The 13,420-nt window shown below is 36.0% G+C and overlaps 2 pseudogenes; both read left to right on the top strand.

Annotated features, from left to right (window-relative positions):
• The first annotated feature begins 44 nt into the window (after positions 1-44).
• On the top strand, positions 45-3,908 carry LOC121780736 (annotated as a pseudogene).
• Positions 3,909-6,712: 2,804 nt separating this feature from the next.
• On the top strand, positions 6,713-10,640 carry LOC121781689 (annotated as a pseudogene).
• Positions 10,641-13,420: the final 2,780 nt, after the last annotated feature.

Genomic DNA, 13,420 nt, shown 5'->3' with positions numbered 1-13,420 from the left:
CCCTCCCTATATATCTCCCATTTTTTCATGTAAACCAAGAAGAGGAGAACCATTAGCAATGGCAGTCTCCACTATATACTCACTCAACTCAATCTCCACACCACCAAAAACCCCACTCCCCCTTCTTCCCCCAAAAACACATCCTCTTCTTCACACCACCACAAAAGACCCCTCAGAGGTCGGCGCTCCGCTCTGATATCATGCTCTGCCGAGGAGAAGACCGTCGTGATCGCCTAGCCGCCGACTCGGGTGCGGAAAGTCCACCTTCATGCGGCGGCTGACCTCCGTCTTCGGAGGAGCAGCCGAGCCCCCGAAAGGCGGGAACCCGGACTCGAACACGCTGATAAGCGACACGACGACAGTGATATGCCTGGACGACTACCACTCACTGGACAGAACCGGACGGAAGGAGAAGGGCGTAACCGCACTGGATCCCAGAGCGAATGACTTCGATCTAATGTATGAGCAAGTCAAGGCGTTGAAGGATGGGACGGCTGTTGATAAGCCAATTTACAACCACGTTAGTGGTCTACTGGACCCGCCGGAGGTAATCAAGCCTCCCAAGATCCTCGTTATCGAAGGCTTACACCCAATGTGAGTATTCCTTATCCATAATTCTATGGTTAGGAATTTTGCTTTTGTCCATGTCAGCATATCTGCTGCTGACCCCATGCACTCTTTATCAACGATAAATCCAATCTTATCATTTTCTCCACTTTAACTATTTATCATCATTTTTATAATATAAATGAGTACATAAAATTAAAAGTGATTACTAATGTGGTACTGAAGAGAATAGTCGACTAAATCATAAAATTTCATTTTGTTCAATTTCGTAAGAAAAGAAAATGGAAAGTTAAATAAAGAAATTTCAATTTTTTCCTTTACTGTCACATTTCTGTATAAAAGATGTCTTTTGGTAATGCATAAACAAGGTCGTTTCAATAAACTAATTCTTTATATTTACCTTTCTTTATGTATTTCTATCTTATTTTAACAAAAAAAATCGCTATTTTTGAAATATCAACCAAATATTTAATGATTAGATATCACTTTCATAGTTTTGTGAGACAGGTCAACCTTTTATCAAATTTTAATTAAAATGACTATGATTTTTGAATGAAAAAACGTAAGCACGTTTTTGAGTTGTGATCAAAATAAAATTAAGAGGGAACCTCTTTTTTAGTACACCAAAGTCCCAAATGAGCAAATTTGATCTGTAACACTTCATAATATCTTTTAAGGTCCATCACTATAAGTTAATATCAATTCAACTACTTTTTGGCTATTTTCAATATTTTCATGACCAAAGTATCCTTAAGGCAATTAAGGCAATTCAATCTATTTATTCATCCACTTTTTTCTTTTTTTCTAATTTATTTGGGATTAACTTTAATAGATCTTATACTATTATTACTAATATATACCATACCTTATTTGAATACTATGATAGTACTTTCTAGTGCTAGTTAGTACTTTTATATGATTACATTCTCAATTATTTAAATAAAACTAAGATAAATATTTTATTTTAATTAATCTCGTATTTTATTAAACTGAAATTTAAGTTAATCATAATATATAATATATACTACGTTGAAATAAAATTTAATAAAGTAGAAAAAATATGATTCACGAATAGTAAAGGGAATAGATATGGGAATTATGAACAGTTTCATGATGTTGTAAATGACCTAATGATAATATTAAGACGCGACATTATGAGCTTAAACAATTGATAGCAACTATTAATTTTTTATTTAATTAAACAATCATAAATTTAAATTAATCATATATTCAACTAAGAATGTCATTGTCTTTTTTATTAAATTGATTATTGATAATTTCAACTATTTTTTTAGACTACAATTACTACTTAAGAGTAGATAAAATAAAACTTAGTTCTTTTGAATTATTTAAGATTCTATGTATGTTAATAAATTTTATTTTATTTTTAATTATCAATTTTGTATTGTACTTAAAAATAACATATTCTATGTATAGCTTTAAGATTGAAAAATTAATATTCCATCTAATAAATTGAACTACTTTTATATACAAATATTGTATAAGTATAATGTTTACATATATTTATATCTAAGTTATTTCACTATTAATATAAATATAGTACAATGATTTAAAATATTACAAATAAGTAAAACTAAACGTAAATAATTAAAAGTAATGGAATATTACTATCATTAAGATATTTTTATATTGAAATTAAAATTAGAGGGAACATCTTTTTTGGTACATCAACTATCCCAAATTACATACTACTACTTTAATGAAAATGAGAGGGTAAATAGATTGAATTGCCCTCATTGGCCTTAAGGTACTTTGGTCATGAAAATATTGAAAATAGCCAAAAAGTAGTTGAATTGATATTAACTTATAGTTGATGGACCTTAAAAGATATTATGAAATGTTACGGACCAAATTTACCCATTTGAGATAGTTGGTGTACTAAAAAAGAGGTTCCTCTAAAATTAATTCCTAATGCAAAATTGCAGAACCAAAACAGGAAAGTTACTTTTCAGAATCATTTTAGTCCATTTAGAAAATTCGAATTAGAAAAACATGAGGTGATCATATCAAAGTATAAGTTTCTTAAATGAGCAAAAAAAATGTTATCTAAAAATGACCTCAATGATCTCCATGTTTTAATAATAGAATTTTCTAAAATGAATTTAAGATTGAATTTTACATATATCATAATCCTATATTTTTTTGTGTACTAGTCTTCAAAATTAGTTTTATATCATAATCCTATACGTATTTTTTTTGTGTACAAGTCTTCTAAAATAGTTTTATGTTATGTGTGAAGGTACGATGAACGTGTTAGAGACCTCTTGGACTTCAGTATTTACCTTGACATCAGCAATGAAGTCAAATTTGCATGGAAAATTCAGGTAATTTCCCCTAAATAGGAAAAAAAGCAAACCTTGATCATAATTTTCAAGTAGGTATTTTGGGCATGATGAATGGTGCAGAGGGACATGGCTGAAAGAGGGCACAGCCTTGAAAGCATCAAGGCCAGCATTGAAGCCCGAAAACCGGACTTCGATGCTTACATCGGTAAATAACCCTAACAACTTCCTCTGCATCTTCACAAAACACACATTCAATAGATGGTGATGTTGATGATGATCTTGAACTAAAATGCAGATCCACAGAAGCAGTTCGCGGACGCTGTGATCGAAGTGTTGCCAACGCAGCTGATCCCGGACGACAACGAGGGCAAAGTTTTGAGAGTGAGACTTATAATGAAGGAAGGTGTCAAGTTCTTCAACCCTGTCTACCTCTTTGATGAAGGCTCCACCATTTCTTGGATTCCCTGTGGAAGGAAGCTCACTTGCTCCTACCCCGGCATCAAATTCTCCTACGGCCCCGACACTTACTACGGCCAAGAGGTATGTATGTATCCCTTCATTTCCAACCTTGTTTCATCTCATAAATACCATATTGAAATCTTATGTTTGTATTGAAATTTGTAGGTTTCTGTGCTGGAAATGGATGGGCAGTTTGACAGACTGGATGAGTTGATCTATGTGGAGAGCCATTTGAGCAACCTTTCGACCAAGTTCTATGGAGAAGTGACGCAGCAGATGTTGAAGCATGCGGATTTCCCTGGGAGCAACAAGGGACGGGGCTTTTCCAGACGATCGTTGGGTTGAAGATCAGAGACCTCTTCGAGCAGATTGTGGCGACCAGGGCGGCTGCTCCCCTCGCAGCTACAAAGGCATGACGAGTTGAGATAAGTGTTGGTGTTGTCTGTTTGTATTTTTTATCTGAGTTCAAACTCTGTGGAGGCTTGTACCATAGAGAAACGACTTTTGCACATATTTGAAATGGAGGAATCCTATAATCATAAACACATCAAATCAAAATATTGATTTTTATCAAAAGAGTTCAATAGATTGGGAGAAGCAGCCTTAGATCAAAATAAAGAGTATAAACAGCAATCAACACAAAAGTTTAACCTTCCGACAATTATAACAAACAAACAAACTAATTCATCATCATTCAGATTTATACCTACAACAGGATTGACGCCAGAATCATTCCCACCCTAAAACAAAGATTCGAAATCGACTGACGCAGGTACCAAGTCGCCGAGGTCGATCCATCTCCCGATTCTGCAGATTTCACCACTGACCTTTTCTTCAGATGCGATTTGTTTGGAACAACGACCCGGAATTTCGATCCGAGAATTAGGGTTCATCGCGATTTCTCTGAGAAAATGCCATTCCTGGACATGGGGTGAAGAGAAAATGGTGGCGATTGGGGCGAAGAAGAGAGGGAAATGGAGGAATTGCAGACACAGTTTATTCCGGGAATTTTTTTCTTTTTAAATTTACAGTTTTGTGTTCGTTGCTTTTGTGGGTCCCTTCACTGGAGTATTAAACTCTGCTACTCGGCAATTTTTTTTAGAATGTCTATTTCATTTTTAAATAACTATTATCTCGTTATACTATTGAATCTTTTTTAGGTTTAGAACAAAAGTGCCAATTAGTTAAAAAAAAGCGTTTTTTTTCTACCAAGATTATGATTATCGTTAACTACGTGACTGATATTGGCTCCTAAATAAAAAATAAGCATGCACAATCCTTCCTATTGTTTTTTAAATTTTATTTAAATTATAAAATTATCACTTTTTTATGCTTGTATGATTATTTAATTGTTTTTATATATATAACTCGTGTAATTCTCTAAAAAAATACTTGGTGCTTGTAATTTGAAAATCACAGTGTATGCTAGCTTCAAATTTCGTACTAGAATTTTGTTAATTATCAAAGAAGTATCTTCTCTGCAATAAAAAAAAATATCTTCTCTAAATGTTGATCACCAAACTGTTTGACATGATCATTCGACTCATAACTCATTCCCTAACAAAGTAAAATTTACAATCAACACATATTCTAAGATATAAGTAAAACATGATTAGATACAATATTACATATACATACTATAGTTAAAGAATCATATTGACTAAGATTACGGGTTTTTTTTTCCAATTATTGAACTCTATATGCCAATTCTTAAAAAAGAATAAAATAAATAAGAGTCGTCGTTACGTGTGGACACAGTATGCATACAAGTTTATTTAGGTTTTATGAATGTGGTGTGCTAATTTCGATGCAAATATTATAGTTTGATGCGTAGATACCTAATATAGATTATTCCTCACACTCTGTAAATTACAGTATATACATAGGACTCATTTGGTCGTGGTTGCGTTAGTGTACTAACTAATTTATAATAATAACTAATAATTTTAATTTTTTTTTATTAAATTATCAACACAAGATATAATTATCCATACAACATGTAAATTTAAATATTAACATAAAGACATAAGTTTATCAACACAAAAAGATTGATAAATTTATATCTTTGTGTTGATATTTTTAACATACAAAATTGATATTTAGTTATTAGTTATTACTATAAAAACCACACTATAATTGATTAATTGTTTTATGTCCAACTTTCAAGGGTCCACTATAATTGATTAATTGTTTTAAAATAATACTCCATGAGCAACTTGCATAAATTACTAAAAGAGAATAGAATTAATACCTCACGTTATGTTGCTTTTGGTAGAAAAAAAATAAACATTCCACTTTGCAAGTTCAATGATGTCTTTATATCTCTCTTTTTTTCCATTCCTTTTACCTTTCTCATTTGAATACATAAAAAATGACAACTTTCTAGGCTTTTGTTATACAAAAGAACATCCTATTATAAAATAATCATGTGTTAGTTGTTACAGAATTGATTTTTTTTTTAATGAAAATGAACTTAAAAAATATTCCAGATAAGCTTTGGGATCATGAGCTAATCTAAACTACGTTAACTCATAGTCAACCAAGCTTTGTCATCTGCAATAACCCAAAATCGCGGCGAACAATCAGCGATTTGCCATGATCAACCACCGCCTCCCCGCGGCGGAGCACCGCCAGAAAATCAAGAACCCACCCACTCCCAAAAAAAAGAAGAAAAGAACCTTTTCACACTTTGTCAACTCTACAAACCCAGAAATCATTGCGCCACCTCCACTAATAAACAAGGCACAATCACGAGCACAAACCAAAACCAGACATTTCCAATCCCCATCTTCTAAAATTCTTCTCTCTCAGTTACCAAATCCAAAAGCAACAAAAAAATTCGTCACTGGTCCCAATATTCCACACGACACACAAGCATGAGCAAATTTCTATATACTAATAATATTCCACCTAAAAATAAACTAGCCATTACCCATCATGACCCACTACTACTATAATCAATGTGCACAGATTGTATACATCCCATTAACTAGCCCTTTTCCAGAGCATAAAGACAAGGAAACAAGCCACCAAAAACACAATTTTTTTCAGCAAATGAGGTGTTTGTAGTTTTGTGATTGTGCCAATTAACAGCAATGGATAACCAAAACAGCATCTTCATTTGCTACACCTTTGATAAAGTTCTGTTACATGACCTTTCTACTAACTACCCACTTTTCTTCTACTTCCTTCCTTTCCCTTTTCAAAAGATCACTTTTTTTGTGTGTGTTTGAGTTGAGGAAATGGCGAGTCTTGGGGATATAGGGGTGTCGGCGCTGATCAACCATAATCGGCGCCTTCACATTCTTGCTGGCCTTTGCCTTGCTGAGAATCCAGCCAATCAACGACAGAGTTTACTTTCCCAAATGGTACATGCTGGGAAGAGGACCAGCCCCAGGAGCTGGGGTGGGGTGGTGGGCAAATTTGTCAATTTGAATATCATGACTTACTTCACCTTTCTCAACTGGATGCCTCAGGCGCTAAAGATGAGTGAGTCTGAGCTTATTAGCCATGCTGGGCTGGATTCTGCTGTTTTCTTGAGGATTTACACTCTTGGGTACTTGCAATTTTCCTTCTTTTCTGATTACTAGATTCTTGTGATGAAGTTTTCCAATGATGAAATTTGTAATCTTGAGTTGAATTTTGTGTTTTTAATGGTTTCGATCTGTGGTCTTGCCAAAGTTTTCATCTTTTTTGTGTGCTCTGGAGTGGCGAGACTTTTTTACTTCATATCAGAAATGTATGATTTCTGGTATAAAAATTTCTTCTTTTTACAATTTTTGTAATTTAATGGTTTATATACCTGGTGGCTTAGTGCATCTTCAGAATTCAAGAAGAAGCTCATATGATTTTGAGGATTGATTCTTAAGATTCTTTTTGAAGTTGATTTTTACTTCATATAGTATGTAGGAAAGATTCCCATACCAGTACAATGTACAATGTATGTTGTTACACAGTTTCTAAACTCAGCTAATTTCATTTAAGAACATCACTTCAAATAGGCATCCTTGTACATACATTTTGTAACATTTCTAGGATGAAATGAGATACAAATTAGTGTTCGTAGTTGGTGGGATTCTTTTGACTGACTGTTTAAAAGGAAAAAAGCTCTTGAAAGTTTTTTTTAGAAAATCAGCAAATGTCCTGTTTTGGGGTCCAAGCATATTTTGATCAAATTTTGGTGTTTGCTAATAATGTTTTGATTTGTATCCTTTTTACCTCTATCAGGTTGAAAATATTTGCACCAATAGCAACTGTGGCACTCTTAATTCTGATTCCAGTGAATGTATCTGATGGAATTCTATTTTTCTTGAGCCGCGACTTGGTTGTCAATGACATCGACAAGCTTTCAATCTCAAACGTTCGCCCCAAGTCTTATAAGTAAGTTTGTGGCCCTCTTCCCCCCCAAAAATGTCTTGACCTACTAAATAATTTCAAGTACATTTTGCATGAAACATAAAGCATAGTGTTTGGTGATGTCCATTTTTGCTTTACAGTCTATTTCCTTTTCTTTTTTTTACCTCACCTCACGATTTCAAGGCCGAGGAGATGAATTTGGTTGTTGAATCTCAGGTTTTTTGTCCACATATCGATGGAGTACTTGTTTACTTTCTGGATATGTTACATGCTTTATAAGGAATACAGTATAGTTGCTTCAATGCGGCTTAAATTTTTGGCTTCTCAAGAAAGGCGTGCTGAGCAGTTCACGGTTAGTTGTGTGGTCTTTTCTGTAACTCGAAACGTGATACTTGATCAAGAGTCAATCTGATGATATCATATAGATATAGGATATGCTGTATCATGAGACATTTACTTATCGAAGTTATTTAATAATCCACAGGTTCTTGTAAGAAACGTACCACATATTTCAGGACGCTCGATATCTGACAGTGTTCAAACCTTCTTCCAGAGAAACCATCCAGATCATTACCTATGTCACCAGGTGCTAGAATCTCTCATACAAATTTTCTTCTGAGCAACAGACTCTTGTTCATTACCTTTCATGTGCTGTTACCAGGCTGTGTACAATGCTAATAAGTTTGCCAGGCTCGTTAGGACAAAGACACCGTCTTCAGAACTGGCTCGACTATCACCAGCTGAAGTTTGAGAGGCATCCAGACAAGAGGCCTAAGACGAAGGTACAATTCGTAAAAAACAAGTTTCTCTGGCTTAAGACTTAGTCGAGCTTTACTGGTTTTTATCGTGTAGAGAGGCTGCCTCGGGCTATGGGGTAAAAGAGTGGATGCAATCGACTACTATAAGGGGCAAATAAATTATCTTGACAAAAAAGTAAGTCTGAACACTAAGCTAAGCTTGATCAACAACTTATTTCATCTTGTCCTGACAAGATACGAATTTTCATGCCTTGCTCTTAGTTGACGATGGAACGCCAGAAGATTCTAAAAGATCCTAAAACCATAACACCGGCTGCATTTGTGTCGTTTAGTTCAAGATGGGGAGCGGCTGTTTGTGCGCAGACACAACAGAGCAAGAACCCCACACTATGGCTGACAAATTGGGCACCTGAGCCTCGTGATGTATACTGGAGGAACGTTACCATACCATTTGTTTCACTCAGCATCCGACATCTAGTGATATCGTTGTCTGTGTTTGCATTGGTCTTCTTCTACATGATACCTATTGCTTTTGTTCAGTCCCTAGCCAATCTGGAGGGCTTGGAGAGAGTTGCACCTTTCCTCGAGCCATTAATTGAATGGTAAGTGTCGTTTTCCACATCAAAGCATATAATTTACTTCGTGTGCAGTTTAGTTTCTACACGAAAACGACATCTGTATGTCGATTTGCAGGAGTTTTGTGAAGTCATTCCTACAAGGTTTCCTTCCAGGTCTTATTCTTAAGATCTTTTTATACTATCTCCCTGCGATCCTAATGGTAATGTCGAAGATAGAGGGGCACATAGCATTTTCCGTGTTGGAACGAAGGACTGCTGCAAAATACTACTACTTCATGCTTGTCAACGTGTTTCTAGGCAGCATCGTGGCAGGAACTGCGTTCCAGCAACTTGATGCTTTCATTCACCAATCTGCTGAGCAGTAATGTTCCTTCCTTGATTCTCTCGTTGTTTCGTGTTGGAGGCTTCAGACTAATTTAGACTCGTTTTGGTTGCAGAATCCCGAGAAATATTGGTGTATCAATACCAATGAAGGCTACTTTCTTCATCACATACATAATGGTCGATGGCTGGGCTGGGATCGCTTGTGAAATACTCCGGTTTAGGCCTTTGGTGATTTTCCACTTGAAGAACATGTTCATTGTGAAAACCGAGAGGGACATGGAGTTGGCGATGGACCCTGGAGGTGTCGATCTCCCAGAGGCTTTACCGAGCCTTCAGCTGTATTTCCTTCTAGGCATTGTTTACATGGTCGTTACGCCAATCCTCCTTCCATTCATCCTCGTCTTCTTCGCCTTGGCATACTTTGTCTATCGCCATCAGGTGATCAATGTGTATCACCAGCAATACGAGAGTGCTGCTGCGTTCTGGCCTCATGTTCACGGCCGCATTGTAGCAAGCTTGCTCATTTCACAGCTCCTCCTGTTGGGCCTATTGAGCACGAAAGAGGCTGCAAACTCGACTCCGTTGCTAGTGATGCTGCCCGTGCTGACCCTGTCGTTCCACAAATACTGCAAGAATCGCTTTGAGCCTGCGTTCCGGAAGTACCCTCTTGAGGTAATCTGATTGAACTTACTTCAGGATCAAGAAATGTGGTAGTGTCAAATCGGGTTGTGATATATGCAAAACTCAATCTTAATAACAAACTACCGAATCAACACAAAGGTCATTATTGGTCAAATTTTTAGTTCATTTTAGAAAGGATGACCTAAAATGATCTAAAATGACCTCCGTATTTATAAAATCTGGATATTCTAATCAACTAAAATAACCTCCGTATTATCCAAAAACGACAGTTGTGCAGTTTTTGCATTGGGAATTAGTTCTATTTTGATCACAGTCCGTGTCAAATATAACTTCAGGAAGCCATGTCGAAGGACACACAAGACGGTGCCTCTGCATCTGACGTGGACGTGAAATCCTACCTGGCAGACGCGTACCTACACCCCATCTTCCGGTCATTCGAAGAGGTGGATCTCGTGGAAGTGAAGGTCGACACGGATCCAACCCCGACCAAGGAAGCCAGCCCTTCTCCGAGCGAGCCCAGTTCGCCCTCCCCTGCTCATCATGAGCACAAAAAGGAAGAAGAAGACGAAGACGAAGACGAAGAAGAAGAGGTGTCGCACACTGTGCAGCACCATGAATTCGGACAGGCCTCACGGCGCGTACCAGTATGAACTGGATCAGCATCATCAGGTGTATCAGTATGAGCTCCAACAGCCTCCTTACAATGGCTATCACTATCATCATGAAGTGGAATCACCCACCAATGTACATAGATATGATGAGAGTAGTGAGCCTCACTATCACTACTATCACTATTGAGGTATGGTTTCTGTGTAATGGTTTGGTTTTCAAATGTAAAGAAAGCTCTTATCAGAAAATAACTACCATCTGCAGTTACATATGTAAATGAGTTGTTCAATTTAATTACTCCATCCGTCAATAATCATCCCAATTTACCATTTTTGTCCATCCGTGAATAATTGTCTCTTTTTGACTAACTTTATTTTACTCATATTTATTATAAAACTAATATATAAAAATATGATTCCGTGATTTAGAATGAATGACTATTTTCTCATCATATGGACATAGTAATTTAACAAGGCACGCAAGATACAATTTATTTTATTATTGGGCCTTTATCGGCATACATTAGAAGCAATACTTGGCATCAGATCCAACACTTTATTCAACGTAACTTTAAAATTAAATAAGGAAAAAGGAAAGTTGGATTTGACGCCAGACTCCAAAAGATATAATTTTTAAGTGATGAAGGGAGTGCGAAGGACGTATCCACATTCATCAACCCAAACCCAGACGCGATCACAGCGGAAATCCTTGGTGACGGGAGTTCCGTCTAACAGGATTATCGCATGCACAAACGGATTCTCACTCTCTATCACAACGGCCGCCTCTTCGCCCTTCTTCCCCACTAGCTCTGGCCATGAATCCTTCCCTGTACATAGGCAAAGCCAATATTTCATCTCAAGTGATATACTACATAAAGACATATTTAATGAAAACGAAATGAAGAGAGAGTTAGGTGGTACTTGCCTAGACACTGTGATACATCCACAATTGATTCCATGATTTATTTTTGTTGAGTTAAGTAGATGATTGTTGATGATATGTTTGCACAAACTTCAATCCATATTTATATAAAGAAATGCACACGTGTTTGAAAGTAATTTTTTTTTGAAATTGGTAGAGACAAAGAGTATATGTATCACGTTTACAATGAAGTTTGGACAGTTGTTGATTTCAGTTGTTATGTAGTATTTGTGAGGAGATAGATGATGGTCCAAACTTTCACCCTTCTATCCATCACACACACAACTTTGATCTTATCCTTTTTCTATAAAATATCAAGATTAATTGGTAGTACTAATTGTTTTTTATTTTTTTATTTTGTTACTACAATTTTAGTTTTATATTTCAATTTTCAATATTCAGTTTTCGTTTTTCCGATTTCAATTTTATTTTAATTTATTCAGTTTAAATTTTTCTAAAAAAAATTGTTTCCAGCTCCACTACAAAAAAAAGTGTTAAATAGTAACGGAAATTAGTGATGGCGGTTGCTAGCTCAACAACTAGTGACGCCTATGTTTCCGTCAAGGGGTGGATAGTAACTTTAGTGCGGAAAATTATGTCACTAATATTTTTTGATAAAAAATTTTTAATGACGGTTTTGTGGAAACTTACTCTGTCACTAATTTGTTAAGTGAGGAAATTTTACTTATTAGTGATGGATAATTTCGTCACTAAATAGCGAGTTTATTGTAGTGTCTCCTTGTAATTTTTGAAAAAAAGTGAATCGAGATGAAGGGACTTCGATAAGGAACAACAATGAGACTAATTTGCGAAATAGTGTTATTTTTTTGGAACATTTTGGGACGGTTTAAAAAAACTAGAACTAATTTAATGGAATGGTCAAATAACTTTTTTTCCCAAAATGGTAAAGTAAATGTCAATCCAAAAAAAAGTTAACACGTTTATTAAGTCCATTAAATAGAATCCGACAGAGTCAAAGCCCTTAAGTTGTTCAGAGATTTAATTAGTAAGAAAATAAAATATATATCTTGTACTCCAGCAAAAATATTACAACTCCATCCATCAAAATATTATCTATTTATATTGTTTTATTTATATATTTTTATTTTGTTTTACCGCCTCTATGCTGTTCTTCCCCACCAACTATGGCCACGAATCCTTCCCTATATATACACACATACATTTATTAATAAAACTACAACTCAAAGTGATATATAGACCTATTCAATGAAAACAAGATGTAAAGAGAATTAAATAAGGAGATCTTGCCTTGACATTCATTTATTATCGATTGCATTTTTAATTCCTGCTTAGTGAAGTAGATGATTGGTGATGCAAGATTGGCATAGACTTCTGTTAAGGCCTTATTACCTCAACGTGATCGGCGGCGGGGTTGCGCGGCGATCCAACGATAACTCCGGCGTCCTACACAGGATCGGCGGCGTCTTCTAGCAGCGGCTGTGCGCGGAGGATTCTCCGTCGGGCAGCGGCGAACTAGGTTTAGATAAACTCACGTATTTTGTGGGCAAATATTGTAATTCTTATTCATCCGTAACTTGATAAACAAAGCCCTATTTATAGACTAAGGACCCTAGGGTTGGTTCGACTTCTAAACCTAATGCATCTCGGGAAAGAACCAACAAAGAAAACCCGAAACGGAGCTTATAGATATGCTCGACTCATTAAAATAACTAAGTTACCAAAAATAAGAAAGACATAAAAAGGAAATAAAATCTAAAAGGAAAAAGAGAATCCTAATTCTACTTCGCGACGTAATCGCCGAATCGGAGAGGCGCGCGCCGAACTCTTCTTCCCCTTGTTGTCGCGACCGACGTCTGCATGTCGTTCTCGCCTCTCGCTGATCTTCCCTCCGATCTCTCGACGTCGCCATGCAGATTTT

Source organism: Salvia splendens, chromosome 20 (genome assembly GCF_004379255.2).
Source record: "Salvia splendens isolate huo1 chromosome 20, SspV2, whole genome shotgun sequence".
Lineage (NCBI taxonomy): Eukaryota > Viridiplantae > Streptophyta > Magnoliopsida > Lamiales > Lamiaceae > Salvia > Salvia splendens.
This window is presented reverse-complemented; position numbering and strand designations above follow the sequence as displayed.